We start from the raw sequence: 25,965 nt of genomic DNA, 5'->3' as shown, positions 1-25,965 counted from the left end.
CTGTGGGCAATGTATGAAAATTACATTTGGGAAAACTTAAGTCTTAAGGATTCTGTTTGGTTTTTGCGCGTCTGTGGAGGGGGGAAGTCATTACTAAAAGGATGTAGTATTTGCATGTAAAATTTGCATTTCAGGCTTCTGGTATGTTGCTCTTAATAAGTATCATGATAAACAAGCAAAGGGCAGGTCACTGGAGAATCTAGTATGCAATTAATATCTCCTTAAATTTACACATATTAGAATGTAGTGTAAACATGTTTTTTGGCTGGTGGAAGTTTTTTCTAATGGTACAGTAGTCCCCTCTTAGCCACAGTTTCTCTTCCTGTGGCTTCAGTTACTTGTAGCTGAACGTGGTCTGAAAATATTCCATGGAGAAGTCTAGAAATAAACAATTCACAAGTTTTACACTGATAATAGTCTTAGAGCGATGAAGTCTCATGACTGCTCATTCTCTTGTTGGGCCATGAGATATCCCTATGAGCAGGGAGTCCACACTGTATACGCTACAGTGAATCATCCCTGTGAGCAGGGTTTCCATGTTGTATACGCTACAGTGAATCATCCCTGTGAGCAGGGTTTCCATGTTGTATACGCTACAGTGAATCATCCCTGTGAGCAGGGAGTCCACGCTGTATACTCTACAGGGAATTATCCGTGTGAGCAGGGTGTCCACACGGTATGCGCTACTTGCCTGCTAGTCACTTAGTAGCGCCCTGGTGATCAGATTGATATCAAGTTATTGCAACCCAGTGTTTGAGTAACCCTTAATTTTTCTCAGTAATGTTCTCAAAATATAAGAGATAATGACGCTGATGATTTGGGTATGCTGAAGGGAAGCCATAAAGTACTTCCTATAAGTGAAAACGTAGAAGTTAGGCCAGTGTGTTGGGAAGGAGGTGCCAGAAGCAGTAAGTCACAAGATTGAGGCCAGCCCAGATTAAGCAAGATCCTGCTAATGAAGCAGTGTGTTTTCCATAGGAACGCACCTATCGAACGGAGCAAATATACAGGATTGGGCACTACTGCCCTTTCAGGCATCCACAGGGCTTTAGACAAGGGAGGCTAGGAGAGATGAACTTACATGCTAATTAAATCAACATTATGTCAGCCAACCCAAGGTCTTCTATGGGGCCTGTGGCAAGTGTGATATAGCCCAACAGAACAGCAGCCTTGTGCAGAGGGGTACGGGGGTATCCCTTCCGTGGCAACCACATTTCGCTCCTGGTGTCGATGCCAAGATTCATCCCAGTGATGAGTAGCTCCCCCGACCGCCGTCTCATGATCTCATCCTGGGCTAGCACCGGGAAGGTGTGGAAAGTGATGGCTTGGGTACCTGGGAGTAGATGGAGATGCTCTCTGGGTGGGATAGATCTATTGCTGTTGACCAGGAAAGCCCAACAAGCCAAGGCCAAAGTCAACAAAGAAGGCAAAGACAAGTCCCTGGAAGGCAGGTGGGGGCCCTTCCTTCCAGCTCTCTTCACCTGTCTTCATTCATTTCTGTTTTACTGTAAATTTCCTGTGGATGTGGGGAAGTGGTGGCACATGCCTTTAATTGTAGCGCTCCCAACACTCAAGAGGCAGAATCAGGCGGATCTCTGTGAGTTCAAGGCCAGCCTGGTCTACAGAGTGAGTTCCAGGATAGCCGAGGCTATACAGAGAAACCCTGTCTTGACACCCCTCCCCCAAAAAAGTTCCATCAGACTTTCCAAGCCCACTCCTCCAGCTTGGGTCTGCCGAGCCCCATTTACATTACCAGTCAAATTTGTATTGTGTGACATTTGACGTCTTCCCGGGCAGGCTCCGGCTGACCCCAGACTCTGCTTTTCCCTGTACTTGGTGTTGCTGCCAAATAACTAATTACAGTTTCCCCCAAGGTACTACACAGTTAACTTTTAATATCCCTTTATTTTATTGTTTGCTTCTCTCAAAAAACAATCAGAGCTAATGAAATGTTGGCTATTACAATCACACGGCTGCTTATGGAATGGCTCCGTGGTGTCCTTAATAAATGAGATCTAAATTGCTCTGTCTTCTTGAACCCAGAAACTCCTTCTGACTCAGTGTGTCTGAAGCCCTAGTGTATTTTCTGAAGATCATGCTGTCCTGTCTTTTTCTTCTGGAAGGATTTGGTCAAGTGATAAAGTTAGACACAATAAATATGCATTTGTCGTGTCTTTCAAAATAAAAGTGTTGACTACAAAAAACCCCCCAAAACTCCAAACTTTGTTTCCCTGAAAATGTGTGTGTGTGTGTGTGTGTGTGTGTGTGTGTGTGTGTGTGTGTGTGGGTTTCTCTTTGTAGTCCTAGAACTTGCTTTGTAGACCAGGCTAGCCTGGAACTCAGAGATCCTCCTGCCTACCCTTCCAGGTGCTAGTATTAAAGGCGTGCACCACCACAGTCAGCTGCTGGTATTCATTCTTCCTTGCTCGTATGGTGTGTGTGTGTGTGGAGTGTGCATGCAGGTGAATGGGCATGCTTGTCAGGGAGGGGGAGGTTGAAATGCAGTATCTTTCTCAGTCTCTTTTCCTGTTTTTATGTGTCTTGTCTGCATGTAAGTGCATGTGCCTTGGTGCCCACGTCAGGAGATGGAGTCAGAGCCCTTGGAACTGGAGTTATAGATGGTGTGAGCTGCCATGTGGGTGCTGGGAACTGAACCTGCCCTCAGCAAGAGCATCAACTGCTCTTAACCCCAGCGCCATCTCTCCAGCCCTCCACCTTATTTTTATTTTTGAAACTAGGTTTCTTATAGAACTCAGGGCTCACAGATTCTTCTAGGGTGACTGGCCAGTGACCCCCAGGGATTTACTTGTCTCTGCCTTCTAACACTGGAATTACAAACGCTTGTCACTGTGTCTGCCTTTTTCCATGTGCTGGGCATTGAATTCAGTTCCTTGTTCTTGTTCAGTAAAGACTTTGCTGATTGAGCCATCTTGTTAGCCCCTTTATTGTTCTTGTTAAAGAATAACCGTGACATTAAAAGCAGAGCAAATATACTGTCGTATATGGATTAATATGGAAAATAGCAAGCTGAGGGTGGCTTGGACTAGAGCCTTATTAATCCGGATATTGACGTTAAAACTTCAGACTTCAAGTAAGGTATATATATATATTTTTTTTTAAATATTTATTTATTATTACTATGTATACAGTGCTGAAGAGGGCATCAGATCACATTATAGATGGTTGTGAGCCACCATGTGGTTGCTGGGAATTGAACTCAGGACCTCTGGAAGAGCAATCAGTGCTCTTAACCGCTGAGCCATCTCTCCAGCCCCCAAGTAAGGTATATTTTTTAACATAAATATATACCCCTTGTCATTGCTTTATATGCCTTAGTTTGAATGTGTCTCCAAAGTTATTTTGGAAATTTAATCTTCAAGTCTATATGTTAGTGCTATTTTGAAGGTAACTAGGATTAAGTGAGCTGGGAGTGATGGCTCACACCTATAATCTTAGCGTTGAGGCCGAGGCAGGAGGATTGTCAAGAGTTTGAGGCCAGCCTGAGCTATGCAATGAGTTCTAGGTGAGAGTGGCGAAGAGGAGGAGGAGGAGGAAGAAGAGGATGAGGAGAAGGAGGAATAAGAAGAAGAAGAAATTAATTCCCACAGTGCGTTTTCCACCCTTTCCCCATAATACCGCCCCCTCCCAAAAAAAAAAGGTGGGGAGGAGTCCTGGGCGATAGTGGCACATGCCAGCACTCAGGAAGCAGAGGCAGGCGGATCTCTGAGTTCAAGGCTGGCCTTGTCTACAGAGTGAGTTCCAGGACAGCCAGAGTTACACAAGAAAGAGAGTTGGCGAGGTTATCGGGGTATAAGAAGAGGAAGAGAGACCCAGCACAGGGCGCTCCGATCTCACTGAGTAACAACCTCCCCATGTTACGATGCAGCAGGAGGCTCCTCTCAGGTTCCTGCCAGGTGAGCAGAAACCACGGCTCTTGGCCTGTCTAGCCTCCCGCACCATGAACCAAATCAAGGTCCAGCCTTGATAAACTTCTCAGGCTTTGGACTGTGACTCAACATGTGATTCCACTTTACGAAGTTTTGCACAATTTTGTTTTTCAAAGCTAAAGATTCAATGCTTTTACCTAAGTATACATAAACCCAGGGAAAAGAAAGTAGTTGTGAGCAGCCAGGCGTAGAGGGCACCTTGCTGTCATGGTTCCCGGTTATAAGGATGCTAAGGTGCCATGCCTGGGAAATTCAGCTTGTACTGTGCCGGTCCACAGGCAGCTCAGCTTGGCACCCGTATCACCACCGTGCAAGAGTGACTTACTGCAGCGCTCCGTACCCTGGAAAGGAAACTGTCATAGCTCCAGGAGCCTCCTGGTTCTTGAACACAGTACAAGGAAGGCCAAGGCAACACATCTCCCCTGCGCATGACTCACATGAGGGTGACCCCTTGCTTGCCAGTCCTCCTGGGTCTCTTAAAGCCCACTGTGTGGCACATGTGTAGTGTCTAAAGTCCTGGAAGAACATTTCCTCCACTTGGGCTTGGTGCTGAGGCTGGAATCCAGGGCCTTGTCTGTGCTGGCCGAGCACTATGGCCCTGGGTTACTTCCCTAGCTCTGTGACTTGGATTCCCTCTGCTGTGGATTTGTATTGTATTTGAACCCCTACCTCCCCCCACCTTCCTATGCTAGAGATAGAACTGGGAGCTGTAGGCACACATGCCTGAATGGCACCCACTGCCCTGTATTTGTTGTACACTTTTTAAAGTTACTTCTCAATCGATGATTCTTACTGTAGCACTTCTCTCTCTCTCTCTCTCTCTCTCTCTCTCTCTCTGTGTGTGTGTGTGTGTGTGTTTATTTGTGTTTTACGTATGTGTATGACTGCCTGAATGTGTGTATGTGCCTCACGTGTGTACAGTGCCCGCAGAGCCCAGAAGGAATCAGATTCCTGTGGAGCTGGAGTTAAGGGGAGGGTATGTTGCATGTTGCAAGCTACTTTGTCGGTTCTGGGGACCAAATCCAGTTCCTCTGAAAGAGCAGCAAGTGCTCTTAACTGCCGAGCCATCTCTTCAGCCCCAGCCTTGTTTTTGAGACAGGCTCTCTTCCCGGGACCTGGGGCTCACTACTTAGGCTGGCCGGCCAGCGAGCTCCTCGGATGCACTCCTTGTCTGCTTCCCCAGCACTGGAGTCATAAGCACATATCATCATGCGTGGCTTTTTATGGGCACCCAACTCAGGTCCTCATGATTGAAAGGCAAGCACTTTTTAATGTAAGCCGTCCCTGTGGGAAGGATTAAGCTTTGTCACAGGTGGGAGCAGTCTTGGCGGGCTTTACCCTTGGGGCACCCCATGAATACCTTGTGACAGACTGAGTGGAGCCATCCTGGGTCTGGAATTCAGGAAGCAGACCTGGGAACCCCACCTGGATTATTGTCTTTCTAATGGACCCTCACCGGGAGAAGGAGCCGGTCCTTCCCACGTGACTGAAGGAGTTAGGGAAGAGAGAATAACAAAGTCGGCGGCAGAGAGAGCGTGCGGGGGCAGCGGACGAGCTGGACCAGCACGCAAGCCAGAGAGACACCTAAGGACCCGTCCGTGGAACGGCTACCGGAAGGTTCACTCTTTTGTCCCTTTAACCTTTTTCCTTCTTGTATAAGCTAGTTGGGTTGCATAATAAAGTTTAATTGCTAAGAAACAGAGTCAACATCTGGCGCCCAACGTGGGGCTCGAACCCACGACCCTGGGATTAAGAGTCCCATGCTCTACCAACTGAGCCCCTCCCAACTTCTAGTGATAACACACCCCTGCCGTCAGAAAACACTGCTGTGGTTTTCCTCAGGCATGGGAGCTCTGACTGGTCCAAGTCAGGGAGCTGAGGCAGCACATTGGGAAGTCTTCTTCCCAATAGATGATCTGGGGCTCGTGGCTCGCAGATACAAGGCCTTGTTATCACCGGGTGATGACTAGGCAGTAGATTAAAATTTGCTCATTCCCCTATCTCTCAATGCCTATTTTCACCCAAGACTATTTCCCAGCAGTCAAGTGGGCCTGTTCACCACAGCATTGCTCTGCCTGTCATTGGAGAAGACCTTTTTTCATACCTAAGCACAATATTGTCAGTCTGCTGAGTAAGTAGCGACCTAAAAATTATGATGCAGGAAAATGGGATTTCACTGTTTTATGCAAAAAGTCCCTATCGCAGGAGAATTGCAATTTTTATTCTTTGGGTAGGTAAGCAGATTTTTTTTTCATAGTCTAAGAAGCCCGAGGGAAAGAAGCAGAAAATTGGGTGCAGGGGGTAGGGGTGGGGGGAGAGCTGCAGCCACCAAGGAAGGTGCTGTCTTGGGAATTTTGCTTGGTAAAGTCCTGATGACAAAAGAGCCCTGGACAGAGAACGGACTCTGCAGATGCGTGGGTTGTTCTTGGGCACCTCCCAGCCTGTGAGAACTTTCTGCTGCTTGGGCTTGGGTGGGCATTACAAAGTAACCAGCTACTGTTAAGCAAGGTCCCCCAGGAGAGGAAGGGGTCTGGGGACATAGCTCAGTTGGTAGAAAGCCTGCCTTTGAGAATAAAGCCTGAGCCTGGCCCCCAGCACTGCCTACATTGGCCATGTCCGTCGCCCCAGTGTCCTTTCTTTCGTTTGTTTTCCAGATCGAGCTGACCTCAAACTCACATAGATCCACCTGCCTCTGCCTCCTGAGCGCTGAGAATCAAGGTGTGCACCACCACAGTCAGGCCTACTTTGCTTCTTTCTATTGCAGTGATAAAGACCAAGGCCAAAAACAACCTGGGGAGGAAAGGGTTTAATCCCTTCTCACAAGAGAGGGGTTGGGGCAGGAACTCCAAGCGGAGGATCCTGGGACCAGGTCCTGGAGCAATGCTGCTTGCTGGCTTGTTTGTCATGGCTTGCTTAGCCTGCTTTCATCTACAGCTCAGGACCCTTTGCCCAGAGGTGGCACTGCCTCTAGTGGACTGGCCTCTTCCACATCAAATATTAATCACAGACTTGCCTACAGGCCAGTTTGATGGAGACATTTTCTCAGTTGAAAATCCTCCTTGCAGCTCGGGATGGTGGCACACGCCTTTAATCTCAGCATTTGGGAGGCAGAGGCAGGCAGATCACTGTGAGTTTGAGGTCTGGTCTACAAAGTGAGTCCAGGACAGCCAGTGCTACACAGAGACCCCCCCCACACACACACACAAAATAAATCCTCCTTGCCAGATGACTCTAGTCTGTGTCAAATTGAAAAAGTAAGAACTAAAACTAACCAACAGGTTGATAATTTGCCTGTAACTTCGGTACTAGGGAGGTTAGGGGAAGGCAGGAGTTCAAGGCCATCCTTGGCTAAAATTGAGTTCCAGGGCAGCCTGGAATACATGAGACTCTGTCCTTAAGGGGAAAAATGTGGTTACTGGAGATATGGCTCAGCAGTAAAGAGGGCAGGCTCTTCCGGAGGAACTGGGTTCAATTCCCAGCACCCATATGGCAGCTCACAACTGTCTGTAACTCTAGTTCCAAGGGATCTGATGCACTCACACAGACATACATGCAGGGGAAAAACACCAGTGCACATAAAATAACAATAAACAAATAATTTTTAAAATGCAGTGAATAAATGTCCTGCGAGGTGTGGTAGTGCACAACTTTAATCCTAGCACTCAAGAGGCAGAGGCAGGCAGATCTCTGTGAGTTCAAGGCCATCCTGGTCTACAAATGGAGTCCAGGACAGCCAGGACTGTTAACACAGAGAAACAAACAAACAAATAAACAAACAAAAACAACAAAAAATACAGTGAATAACAACCATATGGTTGTGCTTGCTTCAGCAGCACATATACTAAAATTGGAACGATACAGAGAAGATTAGCATGGCCCCTGCGCAAGGATGACACGCAAATTCGTGAAGCGTTCCATATTTTTTAGATGTAATATGAATAAATTAATAAAATATATTAAAACAAAAAACAAAAAAACCAACCATATGGTCTGGGTTAACACAGGACTTGAATCGACAGTAAGAAACTCCAGCTTGGGGCTGGAGAGATGGCTCGGAGGTTAAGAGCACTGGCTGCTCTTCCAAAGATCATGAGTTCAAGTCCCAGCAACCATATGACGGCTCACAACCATCTGTGAGATTTGGTGTTCTCTTCTGCTGTGCAGGCCAGAACACTGTAAACCAACTAACTAAATAAATCTTTAAAAAAAAAAAAAAAAAAAAGAAAGAAAGAAAGAAAAGAAAAGAAAAAGAAAGAAAGAAAGAAAAACTCCAGCTTTCCACTTTAAAAGGATGCTTAAGGGGGCGTGGAGGGGGGAAGCAACAGGAAGATAGCAAGAAAGTTGGGAAAAACAGACAGAGACGGGGAAAATTGTCTGTTTCCTATCCTGCAGGCATCATCTCAAACTGCTGAGGCAAGGGTGTGGCTCCTCCTGTCTTAAGTGATGCTCTGTTTGTCCCGTAGACAGCTAGTCATTCATACCTGCTTGCCATTCTTTGCCGTTTTAGGCCTTAAATATCATGTCTGGGAAATCCTAAGGAGTAAAGGATGCTGTCCACCCCCCCCTTTTTTAAATAAGCTCTCTATCGAATCATTACCACATAAAACATTTTGTTCTAGAACCATCATACCTGACAGGCAGAGATGGAAAACCCTTGGCTTCCAGTTCTGTACTTCGGACTCCAGGCTGTCTTTGATCTTCTGGAGGGTGACCAAAATAGCAGTGTGTTTTCAGATCAGTGCTAAGAGAACATTTCATGCAGGGAATGTGTTTTCTCAATCAGTGATTAGTGAATCTTTTTATGACATGCTTTGTATTAAATATGATTTGAAGGCCTTCAATGGAATATTCTCTGGAATGGCTGAGTGTCCCACCTGTTATTGGGACCAAATAGAGCCATAAGCAAAAGTGTTACTACACACGGCCTTCATTCTCAAGAGTACATCTTAACTAGCTGCTCCAGTTTTCTTTCTTTCTTTTTTTCCCTCCAAGACAGGGTTTCTCTGTGCAGCCTTGGCTGTCTTGGACTTCACTTTGTAGACCAGGCTGGCCTTGAACTCACACATCTACCTGCCTCTGCCTCCCGAGTGTTGGGATTACAGATGTGTGTCTGGCTGCCACTCTGTTTTTTTCAATTTTACTTTTCCTTCTATCTGTCTGCCCTCTCTCGTTTCCCCTCACTTCCCTCTCTCCCTCTATGTCCGTGTGTCTGTGTGTAGGCACACTTGAGTTCTACCATTCATGTGGTGGTCAGGGGACAGAGACTTCAATCTTCTACACGTGTACTATGTGTGCCTGAGGAGGTCAGAAGATGACTTTGGATCCCTTGGAACTGGAATTATAGCCGATTGTGAGTCGCCACATGGGAGCAGAGAATCGAACTCTGGTCTTCCTTAAGAGCAGCCAGTGCTTTTAGCTACTTAGACATCTCCTTTACGCCAGCCTCAACATAGACGCACTTAGTGTCTTGGCACTGGGCTTGTTTTCCAGCATTTTCTCTGATCCAATCAATAGCCCTTTCCTTATACTTCCATACACCAGATGCTTGGGGCGCCGCCGAATTCACTTTGAAGCCACTGAGGCTTTCATCAGCCATAAGTAACTGCCATCCACACAGTTAATGGGAATAATGCTGGGTGCCTGTCTCTCCTGGGGACTCAGGAGGGCCCTGCTGGCCATGGGGGGGGGGACGGGGAGGGGAAAGATAACACTTGAGAGGAGGAAGCTAACACTTGAGGAGACATCTGTGCATCCCTGCTTGCCTTCCTTCTATCCAGGTACACTGAGAGGAGGGTTTCCAGAAGAACAGAACAGGCAGAGCAAGGCCAGCTCACCTTCTAGCCTTTCTCACCCCCTCACCCCTGGTTTCTTCCCCACTGTGGGCCATGTGAAGGATAATCGATCCCTTTACCTCAGCGCCAGCGAGAGGAGATGATAACTAGTTCTTTTTAAGACAAAATCTTAAAAAAAGAAAAAAAAAGAAAAAAAAAAAGACAAAGTCTTACTTAATGTAGCCTTGGCTGTCCTGGAACTCACAATGTAGACCAGGCTGGCTTCAACTCTCAGAGAATCACCTGTCTCTGCCTCCCCAAGGCTTGGACTAAAAGTGTGTGCCGCTATAATCCCTTTTTACTATGTGGTTTTGGGAAAAGCCAGGTTGCATTAGCAGATGGACACCCCTGCCCAGACTATGGCTGCTCCTAAATTGCTTTATATGAAATAAAAAGCCCCAACCTTTGGTGTTCTGGAAGTTACCTTAATTTTGCTGTTGCCTTGAAGTAGAGCATCCATTCACCTCATGAATATTGGTCAGGTTCTGGGAATACAGACACGCAGGTGAGTGAGCCAGCAGCTCCTTCCTTAATGGGTGTGTAGCCTGACCTGGCCAAGGCAAATGAGAAGCCTTCCAGAAATAATAGCAAGAATCCAATTCTACAAGTAAGTGATACACGAGGCCAACAGGAAATGACCTCAGGTTAAGACTCATGGGTGTGAGAGATGGTGAGCCAAGGATCTGTGAACCCTCAGAACTCAGGCAAGGTGAGCTGGTGTAACTTGCAGGAAGTATGACTCAATCCTGCCTGTCACCAGGATGGCTTCACCCAAGTCATCTGAAGAAAGGATGTGCCAACATCCTCTCTCAGAGTGTAAAGGGATCGGCAGGGAGAAAACCAAATACCACATCCCAAGCTTGCCCTAGCACGAACAGTCATGCGTTTTGGTATTGTTTAATTGCCAGTGTGTAGCACTGGGGGATGGGAGAGACAGACTTGAGTTTGATGTTTTTGTTTGGGTTTTTTGTTTGTTTGTTTGTTGGGTCTCTCTGTGTAGCCTTGGCTGTCCTGGACTCGCTTTGTAGACCAGGTTGGCCTCAAAGTCACAAAGATCTGCTGCCCCCTCCTCCCTGAGTGCTGGGATTACAGGCATGCGCCACCAACTGAGTTTGATGCTTTTTAATTTTGAATTAAAAGATTTTTTTAATTAAATTAAAATTTCCTTTTCTTTCTCTGCATGTATGTGTATGGGCCAGAGATCTACACTTTGTTTTTATTGGTCTAGTGCTTTCTTCCTCTTCTTTCTTTGTTTAATAATTTATTTGTTTTTATCTTATGTGTATAAATTAGTGTTTTCTTATATGTATGCATGTGTACCATGGGCATCCCTGGTGCCTGCAAAGGCCAGAAGGAGGGGTGTGGATTCTCCTGACACTTGAGTTATATACAGATAGATTGTGAGCCGCCATGTGGATGCTGGGAACTGAACCTAGGTCCTCTGCACAAGTGACACACACTCTTTTTCTTTGTTTTGTTTTGTTTTTTTGGAGACAGGGTTTCTCTGTGTAGCCTTGACTATCCTGCACTTGCTTTGTAAACCAGGCCGGCTTCGAACTCACAGTGATCCGCCTGCCTCTGCCTCCCGAGTCCTGGGATTAAAGGCGTGCGCCACCACACCCAGCTTCAACTCACACTCTTACCACTAAGCACCTCTCTGGACCCATGGGCTCAGCTTTTTAGTTTGTCTTTTTAACGTGGGTGCTGGGGGCTCGAGCTCAGGTCCCTCTTCTTGAGACCACTCCACCTACTCTGCCATCTCTTCCCCACACCCCCCCCCCCAGCCCCCAATTTGTAAAATTTTAATTTGAGAAGGAATTAGGTAAGGAAGAGCTATGCTTTACCTGTCTGCCTGCAAAGCTGCTAACTGCATTGATTCTTCTTGGAGGTGTGCTGGCTGGTGAAGGGGTGAGTCAGCGTCCGCCACGGTAGCTCGGAAGCTTTTTTTTTGTGGCAGGTTGAGTATAAAAGCCCCTTAGAACACAGGATTGTATTTAACAGGCATTCTCAGGGTGGGTCCTGAAGCTTCAGTTTGGCTTTCAGACCATTTAATATAAATTGGAAAAGGACTTTGCTCTGACTCTAATTACAAGTATTATTATAATACATTAATGTCAATAAAACTGTTCTCTGTCATCTGAGGAAGCTTCTTGGACCTCTGAGGGTACCAGAATCTGAAGATGCTCCAACTCCCTGTATTGTTTTCTCATCTACATCCATCTCTAGGTGGCTGTACTAATACGTTTTCTTTAATGTGTGTGTGCATGTGTGTGTACGCGTTTGCACATATGTGCGCACATCTTTGCGTACCTGGTGTTCAGGGGGATTCGGGGAGGGGGGGGGGGTGGGGTATATCCTAATTCTGGACTTGCTTATATGCTGCATCTTTTCTTTAGCTTTGACAGCATTTTTTTTTTTTTTTTTTTTTTTTTTTGCATTATTGTGGGTGTCATAGCACATGCATGGAGGTCAGAGGCAACTTTCAGGAGTGGGTTCCTCCTGCCTTGGGGAGGCACGGTATCGCCTGTTTGTTTTGCAGCTTTGCATACTCCAGGCCAGCCTGAACTCCCAATTCCAGATGGATTTCCTCTTTCCTTCTCCCATGGTGCAGCAGGAGCGCTAGGATCATAGGCTCACCACCTCCTCTGGCCTTTTTCATGGACTCTAGTTTATCAGCTGTGCCATCTCCCTTGCCCCCCGACACATTTTTAAAGTAGAGTATTTCCCACCTTTGACTTGCTGAATATCGGAATCCTCAGACGAGGAGGCCTCCCTTCCCCCATCTCTAGGTATGACCCTCATCCTAGGTACGACCCTCATCCTAGAGAGGTGACATTTGCCCAGAACACCCTTGTGACTTCACCCAGCAGGCACAGGACTTAGGTTTCCTATAGAAGGGTATACTATGCCTGCTAGCACTTCTAACCTATGGGGTTTTCCTGTGTTTGTGCGAGGGTGTGTGTGCATCATCCAGGCATGTCTTCGTGGGTTTACCATTCAGTGGTCTGATGGACGAGGATGCAGAAAGGAAAGTTGCTAAAAGGAGGAAGGAGAGTCGGCAGGGTGGCAACAGGCCTGGAGCTTGTAATCCCAGCACTCAGAGTCAGGTGGCTCTCTGTGAGTTCGAGGCCAGCCCGGTCTACAAAGCAAGTCCCGGACAGCCAAGGTTACACAGAGACACTTTGTTTTGGGTGGGTGGGGGGAGGCTGGGTCGGGGTCGGGGGGGGGGAGTAAGGGAATTCTGTGGTTCTTTCAAAAGCGGCCCTCAGAAGCTGGGCGTGGTGGCGCTCCCAGCACTTGGGAGGCAGAGGCAGGTGGATCGCTGTGAGTTCGAGGCCAGCCTGGCCTACAAAGTGAGTCCAGGACAGCCAAGGCTACACAGAGAAACCCTGTCTCAAAAAACCAAAACCAAAACAACAACAACAACAACAACAAAAACCCCAAAAATCAAAAGTGGGGCTCAGATTCCCTGTCATCCAGCCTGTGTGGCACACGTGGCAGACTCCGTGCTTCCTCCTTTGGGTTTGGCCATCATAGCTTCTTTATCAGAAGAGCCTTGAATGGATTCCTTGTAGCCCTGAGATGCGCTTCCCTGAGATTAGCCTCACATCAACCCTTCACCTCTTGGCCATCCAGCTACAGCTCTCAGCTCTTCACAGACGCGTTGGAAAAGAATGTCTCTAGAAAGAGGAAAATCATCAGTCCCCCCCCCCCCCACCCCATCCCCAGTTTCATTTCTGTTGCTGTGATAAAAATACCCAGACAAGAAGCAATTTAGAGGAGAAAAAAGTATATTTCAGTTCCTAGGTCCAGATCACAGCTCATTATTGTGGAGAGGTCAGGGGAGGGACTTCGAAGGGCCTGGTCACATCCCACCCCCAGTCAGGAGCAGAGGGACGTGAATGCAGGCTTGCTTGCTTGCCCTCAGCTCTGTTTCCCTATCCTTAACGCAGCTCCACACTGCATCCCACCCCCTCCAGGGGAATGATGCTGCCTATAGTGGACAGTCTCCCATAGACACACCCACAGGCCAACCCATCGCAGACAGTTCAGTCTGACTCCCCAGGTGATTCTAGGACGTGTCCAGTTGACACGTGTGTCACAAAGAACCCATGGACCACCACGCCTTTAATCCTGGCACTTGAGAGGCAGGAGCAGGGGGGAAATCTCTGAGTTTGAGGCCAGTCTGGTCTGCACAGGGAGTTCCAGATGACAAGTTGCACTCTCTAGTTAACTGATGCCTGCATAGGACTACCAGAAACTTCTTCCGATTTTATGAGTATGGCACAGTGGAGTGAGAAGTGCGTTTGAATATATATTCTATTTGTGTAGGGGGAAAAGTCCTGTTTTTACATATCGTGGTGCTTTTCTAAAACGTAGTTGGATCCAGGTGTGGTGATGCATGCCTGTAACCTTGGCAATTGGGAAGTGAATGTAGGACAGTCAAGAATTTAATGCTAACCCTGAACATTATGCAGAATATCGAGTATGGGGTTAGCCTGGGCTACTTGGGACCTTGTCCCAAAACAAACAGATTTACTTAATTTGCATACAAATGGCATATATTTCTTTCTAAATCCTGGGTAAGGGTAGTGGTGTGGGGTTTTTTTTGTTTTTGAGTTTGGTTTTTGTTTTTTTTTTTTCAAGACAGAGTTTCTCTGTGTAGCCTTGGCTGTCCCGGAACTCACTTTGTAGACCAGGCTAGTCTTGAACTCACCAAGATCCACCTGCCTCTGACTCCGAGTGCTGGGTTCAAAGGTGTGCGCCACTAACCACTCAGTGGGTATGGTATTTTAGTTGAATCGAATTCATTGATAATAATTAATTGAGTTCCCCTCTCCTTCACTCTGGAGCCTCAGCTTGCATGTGGAGGTCAGAGGACAACTTGTGGGAGTCAGTTCTCTCCTGCCATGTAAGTTTGGGTTGTCAGGCTTGGCAGCAAGTCTCTCTACCCATGGAACCATTTCTCTCTCTTGAAAATACTGCTGAGACCCCTACCCAGATCTAGCCAATGGACAGGACATTCTCCACAGTTGAGTGGAGAGTGGGGACTGACTTTCACATGAACTCTAGTGCCCCATATTTGACCATGTCGCCTGGATGGGGAGGCCTGGTGGCACTCAGAGGAAGGATAGCAGGCTACCAAGAAGAGACTTGATACCCTATGACAGGGGGAGGAGGCCCCCCTCAGTCACAGTCATAGGGAAGGGGAGAAGGGGGAAAATAGGAGGGAGGGAGGAATGGGAGGATACAAGGGATGGGATAACAATTGAGATGTAATATGAATAAATTAATAAAATATTTAAAAAAAAAAGAAAATACTGCTGAGACGGGTGTCATGCCTCCCAGGGTGACCCTCAGACTCACTACGTAGCTGAGAGTAACTTTGAGCTTCTATTTTTTCTGTTTCCACCTCACTCATGCTGGGATTGCAGGTGTCAGCTACCACACTTGGTTTGTCAGGTTCTGGGACTGGGATCCAGGGCATCATGCATGTTAGGCAAGCTGTCTACCAACTGGCCTGTTCTTACTATATGCCACCTACACACAGCTCAAATTCTTACTCATTTGGGAAACTCATATGGGTGCTAAGCACTGCCCAGACACTATTTGTAGCAAACCGAAAGCTCATGAGGCTTGAATCCTGCAGGGTGGAGGATGCCACCCTGTGCCCTAACCCTAAGGAGGCACCACACTGGCCTGCTTTCCTTCCACTCACGCTTGTGGGTGTTAATCCTCCAGGTTCAGCTCTTCCATGCCGGTTGCTTTATTCCCCTGCTGTGCCACACGCTTTCTTAGTATTACTCCTTACCAGGGGTGTGAGCTGTTTACCATCTTCCACAGTCATCCTCCCACGTGAACATGGCTGCACCTCAGGCTTGGCTGTGAACTGATTATTCTCATGGGGGGGACAGGGGTGGGGGTGGGGGGAGGCTGTTAACACTGATCCCATCACCCCCACAGCTAAAAATAAATGATATTTAACACTTGGCAGCAACATTCCAGGCAAATATATATATATATATATATATATATATATATATATATATATATATATATATATATATATATATATATATATATAATCTGATTGGATTGACGCTTTGTGGAAAATGTTAATGGTTGAAGGCTTGCCTTGAGGATGGAAGATTGATTCCTTCCTTCGCATGAGCAAGGCGGGTAGATGGGAACCAGTTCACCTGTCCTCGTAGTAATCACGAGCGCCTGATGGATGCTTGGTTCGTCCAGGCTTCGGTTACTCTCCCTCACTTGTGACAGTGTCTCATGGCCTCGGCATCCTGGTTAGAGTGTGTCCATCTGTCTTAATGAGAGCATGTCCTGAGTAGCACTGGCATGGCTCGTGGCTGGTCTTAAACCATTTTTTTTTTTTTTTAATCATTTTCCTGTGTTTGAGAAATGCTTGTTAATCAATCAGTTATCGTTATAAAAAAGAAAGTGCCAAGGTTGGTTTTCAGTTGTTGGCTTTGATGCTTTGTGACAGTATCTTATGTAGCCCAGGCTTGCATTTGAACTCCAATTGGTACCATAATGTCTGGTGTTGGGAAGTCAAACCCAGGGCTTTGTGCATGCACTGTACCAACTGAGCTCTGTCCTTAGCCCTCGTTGAGTTGTTGTGGGGTTTTTTTTGTTGTTGTTGTTTATTTACCCCTATTTTATGTGCATTGGTGTTTTGCCTGCATGTATGTCTATCTGATGGTGTCAGATCTTGGAGTTAGAGACAGCTGTGAGCTGCCATGTGGGTGCTGGGATTTGAACCTGGGTCCTCTAGGAGAGTAGTTAAGAGTACCCTTAACTACTGAGTCATCTCTCCAGCCCCCAAGTTGTTTTTTTAATTTACATTTATTCGGTGTGTGTGTGTGTGTGTGTGTGTGTGTGTGTGTGTGTGTGCGCGCGCATGTACTTGCACATGCACCACATTTTTCTTTTAAGATTTATTTATTATGTATATGAGTACACTGTCTTCATGCACACCAGAAGAGGGCATCAGATCACATTATAGATGGCTGTGAGCCACCATGTGGGTGCTGGGAATTGAACTCAGGACCTCTGGAAGAGCAGCCAGTGCTCTTAACCACTGAGCCATCTCTCCAGCCTCACGTGCACTATTTCTAACATGTGAAGATCAGAGGACAGTTTTAAGAGTCAGCATTTGGGATCCAACTCAGGCTTGGAAAGTGCCTTTACCACCACTGCCACTGCCCCCCACCCCCCACCCACAGCCACCTCACTGACCTGCTGTGCCTCATTTTATCCATCTGAAGAAGAGCTGCCTTTAGAGCCGCAGCAATCAGGTTTATTAAAAAATTAAGAATTCAAGGAAGTTTATCAGTGGTGACTTTCTCTTTCTGGATCATTAAGTCTCTCTAGTGCTCTGGGAGGCAAGATTTACTGTTGGCAGAAGTTCATTATGTATTTCTACTTCACGCTAAACTGTCTCTTTAATGATATTTTTGTTTGGTTGGGTTTTGTTCTGTTTTTGTTTATTTGTTTGTTTGGTTTTTGAGACAGAGTTTCTCTGTATAACAGTCCTGGTTGTCCTGGACTCTCTTTGTAAACCAGGCTGGCATCGAACTCACAGAAATCCACCTGCCTCTGGCTCCCGAGTGCTGGGATTAAAGGCGTGCGCCACCACGCCTGGCTTTTGTTCTGTGTTTTTGAGACAGGATCTCTTATGACCCAGGACGGACTTAAGCCCACTATGATCTTCAACTCGTCTTCCATCTCCACCTCCCAGGTGTTTTACAAGTGTGTACCACCATGTCCGGCTCCATAGAGATTTCTGTCAGTGTTCTGTCAAGCTTTCCTCTCGGTGTTTTGTGGGACCCCCCCACCCCCATCCTTTTACATCCCATCAGCCTCTGCCAACCCTTATTCATAACACGGTCCCTAGCTTGCCTGGTGGTTTGGCTGTAGAAAATATTCCTTAGTTGTCCAGTAAGTTTGCAGCAGTGAGTCTGCAGCCTCCAAATTGTGGTTTTGGCTAGAGATACTAATGAAGACGTGAGCATGGAGCAGCAGGAGAGAATAAGGAAAGGGTGCTCTTAAAATAGACCTCATGTGCTTCTGTTCAGCTACAGGGCAATTTGTAAAACCTGAGTGTCCAACCCAGGCTGTGGAGCATGCTGAGCAAGCAGGCTGCTGCTACTGAGCTGCACCTCAAGCCTTCAAACGATGTTCCTCTGTCCGCTCAACTAATACCCACTGTCCCTCACCCAGCACGGCAGACCGTAGAATCGCAAGCATACAGTTGTGCGTCCCCACATCCGTGTGAACAAGGAAGGTGCCACCACCATGACAAACTCTTCTTCTTTGGTCTTCCGTTTCTGGCTTTCTTGCCAGTGTTTATTTCAGGTGTCACTGCGTAGGTCTCTTTCCCCTCAGCCTGCGTGGGTTTTTAGCGCGCTTCACCACACCCACCCAGAGGGATTAGCCCTCCCCGAAAGCGACTATCTGCTGCACGCAGGAAGCCAGAAGCAGGGTGTTCCTGAAAAGGAAGGTCTCTAGAGCACAAGATGATGTTTTTTTTGAACTTGCTGTGTTCTCGAAACTTCATGACAGGCTTTAAGAACATTGTTTCCTGTGATCCTAAATAACAAAACAACCTCCCCAATCTTGATTTCTTTCGTTTTAAAAAAAATATATGTACATATATATGTAAGTTTGTATGTATATATTTCTATTAGCATTTGTTGTGTTTGCATGTACATGCATTTCTGAGTAAATTTCATGTAGCCCAGGCTGGACTTCAACTCAATATGGACCTAACGCTAGTTTGTTCTCCTGATTCTTCTGTCTTCACCTTCTTAGACCTACTTAGTGCTGGCATTATAGATGTGCACTGCCACTCCAGGCTCCACCAGCGTATAGTGTCTGTATAAAATAATGCATTAGCTGAGCAGTGGTGGCGCACACCTTTAATCCCAGCACCCAGGAGGCAAAGGCAGAAGGATCTCTTTGAATTCAAGGACAGTCAGGACTATACAGAAAACCTGTTTCAACCCCTCCTCCCCCAAAAGGCATTTAGGGTAACAAGATGGTTCAGTGGATAAGGGCACTTGCTGGCAAGTCCAACAGGCTGTTGATTCTTAGGACCCACACAGACACAGTAAATAAGTAAAATATAATTTAAAAACTAGGTTTCATCACTATTCATCATTATTTTTATTATTATTAGTTTTAAAGGTTTTTGAGACAGGTTCTCTGTGTAACAGTACTCGCTGTCCTGGACTTGATTTTGTAGACCAGGCTGGCCTCAAGCTTTTGTAGACCAGGCTGGCCTCGAACTCACAGTGATCTGCCTGCCTCTGCCTCCCGAGCGCTGGGATTAAAGGTGTGTGCTACCAACCCTGGCTCCATTATTTTTATTCTTGACGTCTTTCTTTATTGTCCTCTTTCTTTATTCTCCTCCTTCCCTCCCCTCCCCTACTCTTTGAAATACGAGGTAGCCTAGGCTGACCTTGAACTTTCTTTGTAGCCATGGCTTGCCTTACTGATCCACTCGTTTTCACCTCTCCAATGCTGGGTTGCAGATGTGCACCACCGTCCCAGCTGTGTTCTGATTTCTCTATAGGCCCTTGTAAATGTTCGTGGGTTCTACAGTACTGGTTTCTGGTGTGTGTGTGTCTGTGTGTGTGTGTGCACAAATTCATTTAGTTGCTATTTTTGTGTGGGGTTACTTTGTGCCACAAGTCTAGACACATACAGTCATGTTTCAAACCCATTCTTTTCCTGGTATGTGCGTGTATATACATACATACATACATACATACATACATACACGTGTGTGAACGGTGAGGCCAGAGGAAGACAGCAGGTAGCCTCTCTTCCCACGTTATCATTTTGAGACACAGTCTCTTGTGGAACCCAAAGCTCACTGCTCCGGCCAGGCAGGCTGCCCAGCAGGCTTGTAGGATCTGTCTACCTTCCACTTTAACCCCACCCTCCAGCACTGGGGTTAGAGTGATTAGGGTGCCACGCTCTGCTTTTACATAGGTGCTGGGGATTTGAATTCAGGTCCTCTTGAAAGTGCTCTTACCCACTGTGTCATCTCCCCAGTCTCCTAGCCCTGCTATTTTTTTTTTTTTTTAAAGTCAGGGTCTTGCTGTGTGGCCCTCGCTCACCTGGATGGCCTTGGCGGGGAGCACAGCGGGCTTATTGGGGAGCACAGCGGGCTTACAGCTTCTGCTGGCGTTACACCTGTGCACCACCACTCCTGATTTTGGTTTTGTTTTTGGTGCTTCTGGAACAGGATCTCACTCTTTAGCCCAGGCTGGCCTTCAACTCATGAGCCTCCCGTCCCCGCTGGGATTACAGGCCTCTCTTCCCGCATCCTGCTTCCTATACTCCTTTAAAAACATTCATTAGATCTACTTAGAAGACCAGGTGACCAAGAAGCTTCATCCTTGGCCAGCAACACGGAGTCTTGCTGGGGGCTTAGCTGCTGCTGTTCTTTCTGAGTTCTCATGGGGGGGGGGGGGGGGGGATGGGCTGCAGGACCGTAATTGAATTGCAGTCCTGGCAGAGGCCCACCCTCTGTGGATAGATTTCTCCAGGCTTGCTCTGTGAAAGCATGCAGGATTGCCATCAAGCACTTTGTTCTAATTACACTGATGAACTGCTCTGCAAGATTCAGGTGCAGTGGCAGCGCCCTGTCAGGCATCTATCTCTCGGGAAGCCTGGCCTTTTGTCTTGGTCACATGATGTCCTGGTTGGGCTTAGACACACACTAGGTGCTGATTGGTTTTTTAACTTGGAATTAAGGCCAAAGGAGAGTGTATGCGGTGTATAGCCTGGTCGGCCCTGCCTTGGGGTTTTCTTACTTTATAGTGGTGCAGTTCTTGGAATTGGTGTTTTCCTGGCTGGTGCTGTGTGGTCCATGGTCCTTGCCTGGCCAGTTCCCAGTTAGTCTTGGGACCAGGGCCTTGTTTATCATGAGGACACAGCTCTCTGTAAGTTTGTTTATATAGTGATCAAAACTCACCTAATATGCCTAGGGAATTCATTAGGTCTGTGCTATCTGCAATATCTGCAGTAGTTTTTGGTTTTGTTTTGTTTTTCGAGACAGGGTTTCTCTGTGTAGACTTGGCTGTCCTGGACTCGCTTTGGCGACCGGGCTGGCCTCGAACTCACAGTGATCTGCCTGCCTCTGCTTCCCGACTGCTGGGATTAAAGGTGTGCGCCACCAACCATCGGGCTTCTGCAGTAGTTTTAAAAACATTTTTGTCTCATATTGCTTTATTCACAGGGAATCTTGCAGTGTTTTTTGTGATGTCTCCTTTATGTTGTAAGAAGACGATTATGACACCCAACCATGTCTAAACATTCTTTGCCAGCCTTGCTGTTTTGAGACAGACTCCCTCGAGCCCAGGCTGGCCTTGAACTCGCTATGTAGACTGGGCTAGCCTTGAACTTCTGATTCTCTGTCTCTACTTCCTAAGTTGCCAACAGGCCTGGTATAGGTGGTGGTGGAGTTTGATGTGTGTTGGGCAAGCACTCTGCTAACTGAGCTGCGTCTGCGGCCCTGTTTTGTGTTTTGGTTTTGGTTTTAAATTTTGAAACAGGGTCTTGTTCTGTAACCTAGGCTGGACTTGAACTTTAGGGGTCTTCCTGCCTCAGTCTCCCAAGTCCTTGGGCTGGCCTTGAACCCAAGATACTCCTGCTTGAAGACCTGAGGTTGCAGGGCATTTTGGATTCCCAGGAACTGGAATTACAGATGGTTGTGATCCACCCTAAGGGTTCTGGAAATGGAACCAGGGCCAACTGCAAGAGCAGCAAGTGCTTTTAACTGCTGAGCCATCATCTCTTCACCTCCTACATTCAAATTTGTAATGAATACATAAAAGATATCAGTTTCTGCCATGGTTATTTTCCTGTGTGATTGATGAGCCTCCCATTGTTGACTTTTTAAAAACCAAGCGCTCTGTTTAGTTAATAAAAGCAGCCAAGGATAGGGCTGAAAGCAGCTGTGTTTGCCGTGGGCATGGGTGTTATGTGGCCACACGTGCAGAAACAAAAGTTTAGAAACCAAAGGATGACTTCTCTCTCCCCAGCTACTAGTGACTGTCAACAGCCATGGCTCCTAGGACCTGTTTGTTTTTAGGCTGTAGGTCTCAGAGAGCAGTCTGTGAAGTAGATGTTTGAGAAACTGAGAATTATGGAAACTGACATCTCATAGAAATGAATATGTTCTCTCATTTGGACAAAGGACACGTGACATCACTCCTTCACATTTCATTCCTTCCTTCCTAGGCAAATGAAAAGCTCTATGTGTATTTGTGGTGTACCACATAGTGTTTTGATGCATGTACACTGATATAAATCATATATATCAATATCTATGTTTATATCTATATCTATCTATATGCTATGGTTAATTTTGACTATATATATAGTCAAAAAGACTATATATATATAGTCAAAAAGACTATAGAGTTTCTTTGTGTAACCTTGGCTGTCCTGGACTGGCTTAGTAGACCAGGGTGGCCTCGAACTCACATGGATCCACCTGCCTCTGCCTCCCTGACTGCTGGGATTAAAGGCATGCATGATCACAGCCCAGCTTTATATGTTAATTTAAAAAATATTTATTTATTTATTAATTATTAATACAGTGCTCTATCTGCATGTACACCTGCTGGCCAGAAGAGGGCATTTGTATACATTATAGATGGTTGTGAGATACCATGTGGTTGCTGGGAATTGAACTCAGGACCTCTGGAAGAACACTCAGTGCTCTTAACCTCTGAATCATCTCTCTAGCCCCCTATATGTTAATTTTAAAGACAGGAGTTTGCTATGTAGTTTGGACTAGTATGCAAGTCTCAATCTCCTCCTCCAGACCCATAGAGTTCCAAGGTGTGTGTCTTGCCTCTAGTATATTTATTAACTGACTGGCTGACTGATTGGTGTGTGTGTGTGTGTGTATGTGTGTGTGTATGCACATATATACACCAATATGAGAGCAGCATGTGTGTAAAGGTCAGAGGCCAACCTCTAGTGTTGACCTAGGATCTCTCACTTGTGTGTAAATCATCCAGTGATAAATAAAGAGATAATGGCAAAAATTAAAATGAATAACCAGTAAAGGAACAACAAAGCCAAGGATAATATGTGCAGTTGTTATCCTGGCATCCTTGGACAAAGGCAAGGAGATGGTGAGTTCGAGGCCAGCCTGGGTTTCATAGCCAGATGTTGTCTCAAACAATAAAGTAGGGGCTAGGGAGGTGCTTCACTGGGTATAATGCTTGTTGTGCAAACACAAAGAATTGAGTTCAGATCCCCAGAATCTGTGTAAAAGCTGAGCAACTATGGGGGGTGGGGCACACGACTGCAGGTGCCCAGGAAGCCAGAAGAGGGCATCAGATTCCCTGGAGCTGGAGTACGAGTGGTTGTTCGCCACTCAAGGAGGATGCTGGGAACCAGACTTGGGACCTCCAAGAGCAGTATTTGCTCTTAAGTGCTGATCCATCTCTCTAGCCTAAGTAGGTATTAAGTTTGAACATAACACTTCTGAGGCAAGTGGAAAGAAAACAGAAACTCTTTCTGAGTAAGCTATGTCTGTGGGCTTCACACAGGTGACCACAGGGTGCCTATATCTTTAAGGGGAACCCAAAGGAGGTTCTTTTCCCCTGGGTGAAAAAACTGAACTGTGTGCAAAAACCTCAACAATCAAGATAAACAATATTGAGGCTTCATAAGTTTGTATCAGAGGCTAGCTTTCCCCCCCTGCTCTGCGAACACTCCTACTTCCGTTTAGGCCTCGAAGTAACTGATTTCCTGTTTAGTCATAGCCCCTTTCCTGGGCCTGGCTAGGGCCACAGTTAACCATTGCTGCACTTCCTCCACTCAGAGCAGCATGGCTTTCTGGAGATGTCTAGGTGCCAGGCTGCCCTGCAGGGTTTTACTCTCTAAGGCCTTCCAGTTTCTGGAGTGCATTTCCCACACCGGATGATTCATCAGTGAGTGTGATGCCTCACTCGGCTGTCATTCACACCATCCGCAGCGGGAATTCGGGTTCATATCCTGGGAGACCGAAGTTAGCACAGGCAGAGTGGATGGACCTCAAGAGAAATAGGTGGCCAGTGACTATTAGATCCAACAACCTGGAAAGCTTTTGTTCAGTTGCTCCAGGCAGATGGAAGCAGCAATTTTGCCAGCCTCTCTTCTAATCCGATCATAGCTGCTGAGACCAGAAAGCTGAGCGTTCGCTTCAATTATTCTTTTTCCTTGTCCTCAGAATGCAAAAATGAGACGAGGGGGGAAAATGACAGAAATGTGTCACTAAAATAACTTATTAGACTTCTAGAGTCTTAGTCATTGCTAATGGTTGGGACTTTTTGAATATTCATCAGTGCGCCCTGCTGTTTAGAGAGTGCTGTTGTGTGTAGAGGGACGTGCACCAGGCTGCGTGTGTGTGTGTGTGTGTGTGTGTGTGTGTGTGTGTGTGTGTGTGTGTGTGTGTGTTTATGCTGCTATTGGATTGAGCTCTGCCTTTCCACTTAATTAGTTAACAAGAACTTATTGAACGGGGAACGGAATGATACAGAGAAACAGGAGAATGGCCTGTTTGTCCCCGGAGCCTTTTGTGCTGTCTTGGTTAGACCGGATTCTGCTTTCCTCCGAGCCAAGTTGGGGTGCTTCCCTCTGGGCTGTTCTGCCCTTTCTCCTTTCAGCCCTAGATGTGGTTCTTGCTTCTCCTGGGTCAAGATCCTCTGCCCTCTCTGCCTTAGGAGGAAGGAGAGCTTCCTCATTATTGATTTATCTGTAGCTCCGGCATGGCACGTGACACCAGGGTCTGAGGCAAAGGGAAATAATGAACTCCAGTATAGGTACACTCATCAGAACCAATGTCTATATTGTAAAACAAATGGAAAAACCGATAGAACTCTATAATAAAAAGGGAAGACTTCTCTTGGTGCTGGGGCTTGAACTCAGGGCATCCCACATGCTAGGCAAGGGCTCTACCACTGAGCTGCACCCTAGCCGTCCATGTCCACAGCATTGGTAGCCTCCACAGACAGCGAGGGCTATGGAACAGCCGAGGGGCATTCCCAGGTATATATGAGGCAGGTTGGTAAAACAAGTAGCAACAGTGTGTCTTTGTAAGTTGGAGACTCTTCGTGGTAGCCTAATTATTTCTTTTGCTATTGATACTTTTGAATGTATGAATACGTGCTTGAGTGTGTGTGTGTGTGTGTAGGTGGGTGTGTATGTGGGTGCACATATATACGAGTGTGGAAACAGACATAACTGGGTGTTATCCTCTGGAACATCATCCATTTCTTTGAAGACAGGATCTCTCTTTGGCCTGGAGCTCTGTAAGCCATCTTCCCAGACCATATTTTTCCCATTTGTTTCAATATTTAAAACATGTTGCATTAAAGTAATATTTATCTGCATATTTGATCCCTTTAAATTTTCTACCTGAGGCAAATACCCTCACGGCCCCCGCTCCGCTTCCCCCCCCCAATTCTGGTCCTTGTTTGTTACGAAACTTCACTCCCAGGCTTTCTACACAGCTGTCTTCCTCATAGAGCCACAGGGATCACGGCTCTTACTGGCTCCTGATTGCCGGAGAACTTTTGGCTCAGAAGTCAACTCACAGGGTTATTTAACTCACAGGGTTAGCTACCCCACCCAGTCGGCTCTGTTCCTTCCTTCCTTCCTTCTCTGACCACTGGCTAGCCTCTACACTTGGGAGGGCCCCTGCTCCTGCCTCTGCCTGAACTGTACCCCTGTTCCCAAAGCAGTCCTGCCTACCTCTTGAATTGCCCCTACCCGCTGTAGCCGGGGCTCCTCCAGGCAGATTTAATTGCCCTGCTTTCCTATAGGAAGCTGTGTTATTTCCATGCTCATCGTACCACGGTTATTGCGTTCACTACTGGGCAGTGATTTATCTGTTTACCTGTGTCCTCAGATCCACTGCCAGTTCCCTTGAGACTGGCCAGGGCTTTTCATGTCAAATGGATAAATGAATACAGTTGGACCAGAGGGATTAAAAAAAAAAAAAAAAAAAAAGAACAACTTGCAGTTCTAAATGCCCTGAGATAAACAATGATTTGGCAGAGGGGACTCATTCAAATTTTGATCGTAAGGCAGCGTTGTGACACCGTGAGCATCTTCAGATTTGTTTGTTTGTTTGGTGTATATGTGTGTGTCTGTGTTGT

General features: G+C 46.6%; 1 protein-coding gene and 1 non-coding gene across 2 annotated transcripts in view; both read left to right on the top strand.

The window, feature by feature from the left end:
- The window catches only part of Pitpnc1 (phosphatidylinositol transfer protein cytoplasmic 1), a 267,470-nt gene that overhangs the window by 33,829 nt on the left and 207,676 nt on the right, over nucleotides 1–25,965 (top strand). The window lies entirely within an intron of this gene.
- Nucleotides 7,765–7,871, top strand: LOC127200929 (U6 spliceosomal RNA). Its single transcript, XR_007832145.1, has one exon. It is a non-coding gene; the product is annotated as a U6 spliceosomal RNA (small nuclear RNA).

This window comes from Acomys russatus, chromosome 16 (genome assembly GCF_903995435.1).
Source record: "Acomys russatus chromosome 16, mAcoRus1.1, whole genome shotgun sequence".
Classification (NCBI taxonomy): domain Eukaryota; kingdom Metazoa; phylum Chordata; class Mammalia; order Rodentia; family Muridae; genus Acomys; species Acomys russatus.
The sequence above is the reverse complement of the archived record's forward strand: the minus strand, read 5'-3'. Positions and strand labels throughout refer to the sequence as shown.